The sequence below is a fragment of the Eublepharis macularius genome, chromosome 13, assembly GCF_028583425.1.
Source record: "Eublepharis macularius isolate TG4126 chromosome 13, MPM_Emac_v1.0, whole genome shotgun sequence".
Classification (NCBI taxonomy): Eukaryota; Metazoa; Chordata; class Lepidosauria; order Squamata; family Eublepharidae; genus Eublepharis; species Eublepharis macularius.
Window position 1 is genome coordinate 7,836,047 of NC_072802.1, and position 6,537 is coordinate 7,842,583.

Below are 6,537 nucleotides of genomic sequence, written 5' to 3' on the forward strand. Positions count from 1 at the left end.
GGGAGGGGTTAGTCTTAGTCCAGGGACTACACTGTCTCCCTCAACGGGGAAGTGCCAAGGGGGAGGTGGGCAGAAGAAGCTGAAGAGCGTCTGGAAGGTGCGATTCCCTTAAATCCATCCTCACCACACGCAGAATGCCGGGGGGTGCACGCCGCCTGTTGCTCATTATTCATCAGCAGTGTGGTGTAGCAGTCGGAGTGTCACGTGAGGATCGACCCCAGTTCGAATCCCTGCTCTGCCCTGGAAGCTTGCTGGGTGGTGGCCTTCGGCTAGTCTCTCAGTCTCAGTCTGGCCTATCTCACAGGGTTATTGTGAAGATACAATGTAGGAGAGGAGAACGATGTAAGCTGCTTTAGGTCCTCATTGAGGTGGAAAGCTGGGAGTAAATGAAGTAAATAAATAAAAATAGCCTTGTGTCTCTACAGCTCTCACCAACTAGCCTTCCCACAAGAATACAGGCCGAGATGGACCCCATTCACAGTGCAGCGGCTGCCACTTGCTGATCCTAGAACACAACCATGCAACCGAAAGCAGCTGCTCTGGGCCTGATGCGGGGCGGGGCGGGGCGGGGGGGTGGTTGCTGCTGCAAGCCCACAGCACCCTGCAATCGGCTGCCTCCGCCGTGTCCCAGAAGCCCCTGCTGCTGCTGCAGAGTTGCTGCTAGTCTATAGGGTGGTGTGGGAGCCCTGATCACTGTATTACTCCCTGGGTGGTTTGGGGGCCCAGAATCACTACGATCACCCCTGAAACAGTTGCGGTGGCCAGTGTGCAACTCATTGCTCTGCTACAGGGTTGCTAAATTGTGTTCTTGCTTTGCTCCTGCACCACTGGGAGCTGCTTAACAAATGTTTTTGACCCCGTTGTACATACCATGGGCATGCAGTCATGGGGGCAGCACTATCTGTGATTCTCTCTTCTGTCATTCAGCTTTCAAAGGCACAGGAACCTTGCTAGACTAAGAGAGTTTGGTCCGTCTCATTAATTGAATGTATACTGGATCCGGGAGTGTGTTGGACCGGGAGTTATTACTTTTCAGAAGATATATGCCCGTGAGGAAGTCTTTTTGCCACGAAACGGGATTTGGAACATCAGTGCACATATCTGCCCGTCGGCAATAATGGTTTCATCATGCATGGACTATGACTTTTAAATTATTTATGTACTACCCCGGATATTTATTCTCCATTTTGGATTTCCACCTCCCCATCCTTGGATCTCCCATTGTGGAACATATACGGACATTGACGGATTTGTATTGTAAATGATACATTTATTGTTTTTTGAACACTGTTTACACTGTATTTGCACTTGCTATTTGCACTTTAATACAATAGATATATATTGCTATATTCCCTGCAACGTGTTGGTTGTTAGACTAAGAGAGTTGACAATCCTATTCTTCTGGCTTTCATTCAGGTCTTCTGTTTTTTAAACATTTCTTATGCCGACAATATATTGCATCAGCAATGTGGCAGTGATTTGGGCTGCCCATCACTTGCATCTTAACCAATTAATAAATTCAGTTTCAATAAACGTTGAGCATTTCCTTCTTCAAACAAAAATCTTCTTTAAACAACATCTGATTGAAAAAGCATTGCAAACCATTGCAAGCAGCATTTCAAGAACCAGAAATGAGACAGGTCTTCAAAGCTTTTCCTTATCTTTTCCTGTAATTATCTCAAGCATGTCAAGAAAGTAAAGCAGGTCCTTTTTCCAGACCCCTTGATCCTGCTTTATGGTTTTTAACTTGGGAAGAGTGATGGAGTGATTGAGCACGCAGCTTTTCTTTTCAAGTGAAATTTTAACAATGGGAGGCAAAAGCTGCTGTGGCAGCACAGTTACAGTCTTCTCTGTGGCAGCTGCCACACCACTAGAATCTATGTGCAATCTTTCATCTGTGTGTGTGTATATATATATACTCTGCACATTTGGTTACCAACTCTCAGGGCTTTTTTTCAGGGGGAACGCGGGGGAACGGAGTTCCGGAACCTCTTGAAAATGGTCACATGGCTGGTGGCCCCGCCCCCTGATCTCCAGACAGAGGGGAGTTGAGATTGCCCTTCGCGCCGCTCCCGCGGCACGAAGGGCAATCTCAACTCCCCTCTGTCTGGAGATCAGGGGGTGGGGCCACCAGCCATGTGACCATTTTCTCCAGGGGCAACCCACTGAGTTCCACCACCTCTTTTCCCAGAAAAAAAGCCCTGCCAACTCTGAATATGCTTTATTATCAGAGCTTGCCACAAACACGGTTTTTTGGAAGCATCCTGCCATGCCACCTCCCCCAGCATTTCAAAGTGGAATCGTTCTAGCGAGAAATAACTTCTGATGTTTCTGAATGTGACTGGGATCTTCTTTGTCCAGGTCACAGAAGGGGAAACGGCATGCAACAAGAAGAAAGATTTGGGGGGAACAGAATGGAGCCTGGGATGGTGGCCCAACAGTGGAAGAAGGATGGGAGGGGAATGCTTTATGGAGAGTAAGCATTCAACTCCAGGAGTAGGGATAGAGAGCGCTAGTTTGGTGTAACTCATTAGCTCTCAGACCCCCTCCCTACAATTCTTCCCTCCTGTCTGACACTAAATTCTCTCTAAATTCTGGCGTCAAATACCCTTGGTGAGCCATGGCCACAGACAGGAAGAGCTGCCAGAAAAGCTGAAGACCACTGATCAGTTGTTTGGGATGCCTTTCCTCACCTTCCGGAGGAGTTAGCCCTGTTAGTCTGTAGTAGCAAAATAGAAAAGAGTCCGGTAGCACCTTTAAGACTAACCAACTTTACTGCAGAATAAGCTTTCAAGAACTGCAGTTCTCTTCGTCAGATGCATCTTGCGGTGGGGGGGGGGGGGTGCTTCAAAAATGGTCATTGACATGTTACTGTAACTCAGTTTGGTGTAGCGGTTAAGAGCGGCAGGACTCTAATCTGGAGAGCCTCTGCTTGAAGCCAGCTGGGTGACCTTGGGTCAGTCACAGCTCCTTGGTGCTCTCTCAGCCCCACCCACCTCACAGGGTGATTGCGGTGAGAATAATGATGACACACTTTGTAAATCGCTCTGAGTAGGTGTTAAGTAGTCCTGAAGGGCAGTATATACATTTATTATTATTTATTATTATAAATGGATGATGATGATGATGATGATGATTACTCATAGGAGCAAGTTCACCCTGATGTGGATCAACATATTCTCATAATTTCTCCATTTTTAAACTATTTATTTAAAGCTTTTCTTTAAAAAAACTATGATCACTGTAAATAGTATAAAACTACTGAGTGTTGCATCTTTGATATTTCCAGCAATACTTTTACACATATTATACAAGTAGCTTTTTGTTACCATAAAACAGTTGTTATAAGTTGGGGTGGGGAGAGTCACATAAAGAGGAAACAAATTCATAAGCTTCTTAAACTACATCACCAGGTAAGACAACCAATTGAAAAGTGCCCATCCCTAGCAGTTTCTGCCGATCCCAGCGTAGCTTCACAATATTTCTGAAGACCAAACTTCAAGCTCAGCTAGATGTGAAAAGCAGTTTTAGGCATCTTTTGGAGGGAAAGCAAAAGGGAACCCTCTTGTCTCTATTTCTGTGCAAAAATTGCTCCCCTCAAGCTATTTTCCCCTGAGGTATGGAGATCAGCTGAGAAAGAGATTTTACAGCCCCCACTGCAGTTTTCCCACTAAAACTTTCAAGGCTGCTTAAAAAGAAGACAGAGAAAAACACCTGAGGCTCTCTGTCACACCTAGTTCCGTTGTCAGATTCTAAATTTATGGAAGATGGTTTGGGCTGCAAATGAGCTGGGTGCATTCAAAACATTCCTGGAAATCAAAAGTTAAATGAAGGACTTTGATGGACTTCAGTGAATTTGAAACAGATTTTATATATTTTGGCCCCATTATTTCAAGGGTTGAGGATTGCCTGTTAGTATAAAAGAAAAACAACGCAGCCAGAAGTAGTTATGGGCTCAGCTCCAAATATGCCAAGCCAAGGTGAAGAACTGTGAAGATCCACATGACACCTGGATTGACAAACTCTGATCTGAAACTGGTTGTCACATATGTCGGCTTTTAATGTGCCCGTGTGCAAAAATTCTGCTTTTTTAAAATCAGGAACCATGCCTTGAAATGCATTTTCAAGTACCAGCTGTGGTATGGCACAGGGTCTGGATTGGAAAGCCACAGGGTACAATGAATCAGCAAATCCAAAACAGAAAGCCAACAGCAGGTCTAAGCCATGGTTTGCCAGTTCATTTTGAATCCGAATCACGGTGGAAGCTTTCAAGTTATAGTTGGTACAAAGCATGGTTTGGCAAGATGTCTGCCTCATCTAGGAACCACAGTTCTTAGACAGGGGGCAACCAGGTCCTGGTGAGAATTTATTGCCTGAGTCAGGGACTAAACCCAGGCAGGACTAGGTGTGCCCGTCTCAGTCAGCAGTAGGAATATTCCATGTCAGACCCCAAGATGGGCAGGTAGTGAGGCCAGGGCAAGCCTGGTGAAAATACCAGGAGCCCAGCACTCTGCAGCCAGAAGACCAAAGTCTCCTGTATATTATACTCCCAACTAATAGTGCCATCCTAAGCAGAGTTATTTCCTTCTAAGTTAGTTGAAGTCAGTGGGCATAGAAGAGAGTAACTGCTTAGGACAGTACTGTTCATGCCCTCAGTCACTTGTTTCCAGTACAGCACCCTACAATGAAGGCCTGGCCATTGACTGAGAATGGCGCATGCAGCTTCAGCATACAGTGGAGGCAGGTCAGACGGTGATATGTGTCTGGCCGTGAGTTACTGTTCAGTGTTGCACAATGTGGAGGGAAACGTGCTTTCTCATTTGTCTTGTGATACTTTTGGGAATGCACATCTGCATAAACTAGTCGAAGCGCACAGACTCCTCCTCTACCCATAGCGAATTAGGCACAATTCCCTGTTCCTGGCGACTCTTCCTTGGTCAGGGCCCTTGTAGCTTAATCTAGGAACAGGTTTTATAAGAACAGTAAGTTAAAAGAGAGAATTACGCATGACCTATCCATCCCTATAAATTCTGGCATTCGTAGGTTTTCATGTGAGAATATAAAGACATGAATTTTTGAGTGCAAATGAATTTGATTAGATTCTCATGATGGTTTCCCCTACCTTTTCATTATGGGGGGGGAGCCTTTGATTTTATAAAACGGTTTTGTGTTATGTTAACTTGGCATCTCATAATGATTGAGGATGCTTTCAAACAACCCTGTTACCATTTGAAAATTAAGAGGAGACGTCTTCTTTTGGCGAGTTTCCCCTTTGAAAATTAATCAGCTGAATTGGCCCTGCAGCAAAATGAATAGGAAGTGACTTGTGTGTGTCCCTCTGATGAAGCAGCTTCTGCAACATGATGGGGCGGACACGGATGATGCCATGGTTTGCCAGGGAGTGCTCATCTCTATGGCTATCCAGTCTCTCTCTCTTAACGGATGTTGGTGTGGGAGGCAGATGTGGAGTTCCCAGATTGGGCCCATCCCAGCACCAACAGGAGAGGGCACGTGATGAGAGGGAGCTCAAGAGTTCCCCTCTGAACAGAAACCTTGGATCCCTAAAGGCTAAGATTTCCCTGGGAGTACATGGCCACTGCATATGAATGCTGCTGAGAATGCTTTGAGATTTGAAATTAGAGTGTAAAAATTTTCCAGGGGTGGGGTTTTTCTGGGTATAGTAAGTGAATATGTCAACAATTATTTTTGAAAATATTAATGCCATAAGAAGTAAAAAAGAAAAACAATATTGGCATGATTTTACAGAGCTATGGGCTCAGTGCAGACAAAACACAAAAATGTGGTTTAATTAAATTATTTCTGAATGCGGTTTAGCTAGTGACCATCAAACCAGGATCTGAAACCATGGTTTAAAGTAGGTTCATTAACCACGGTATGGATTGGATTCTGTGGAACCCTTGTGCTACTATAGATGCCTTCTTTCTTCAAAGGGCATATTGCACCAGGGGAAGGCCCCTGTAAGGAAATCGACTGCTCTGGAGGAACAGAGCCACAAGATCCAACCCTTAGTCTTAATTACGGTTTTGTGTGGCTTGCAAATGCAGACATTTGGGCTTGTGCCCCAGTGCTGCTTTTGCACATGCCCTGGCTACAGAGAAGTCTGGCTAGAGTGAAGGCGCTGAAACTGTTTTTATCGAGGCAAATCCCGATTTGAGTAATCATCTCTGAACTAAATCCCAATTTCACACACTACTTAAATCATAGTTTTGTGTTACATCTGAACGAAGCCATGGAGTAGAAGTTGTTGCTGGATGATTAAGTTCGTTTCATGGCTTCCGATTTGTCCAGCCAGCAGTTAGCATAGTGGTGGTACATCCCACATTTTAAAAAATCCATATTCTACAACCTGTATAAATTTGGCAAACTCAGGACATTTGCAAAAGGTCCTTATTTTGCATGCTCCTGTTTTTGCTGGTCATGGGCAGAAGCTAAGAGCTGTGCATTGTCACGTTGCTGGCATCATAATGATGTCACTTCTGGAAGTGACATCACCATGTCAACAGAATATGGGAAACA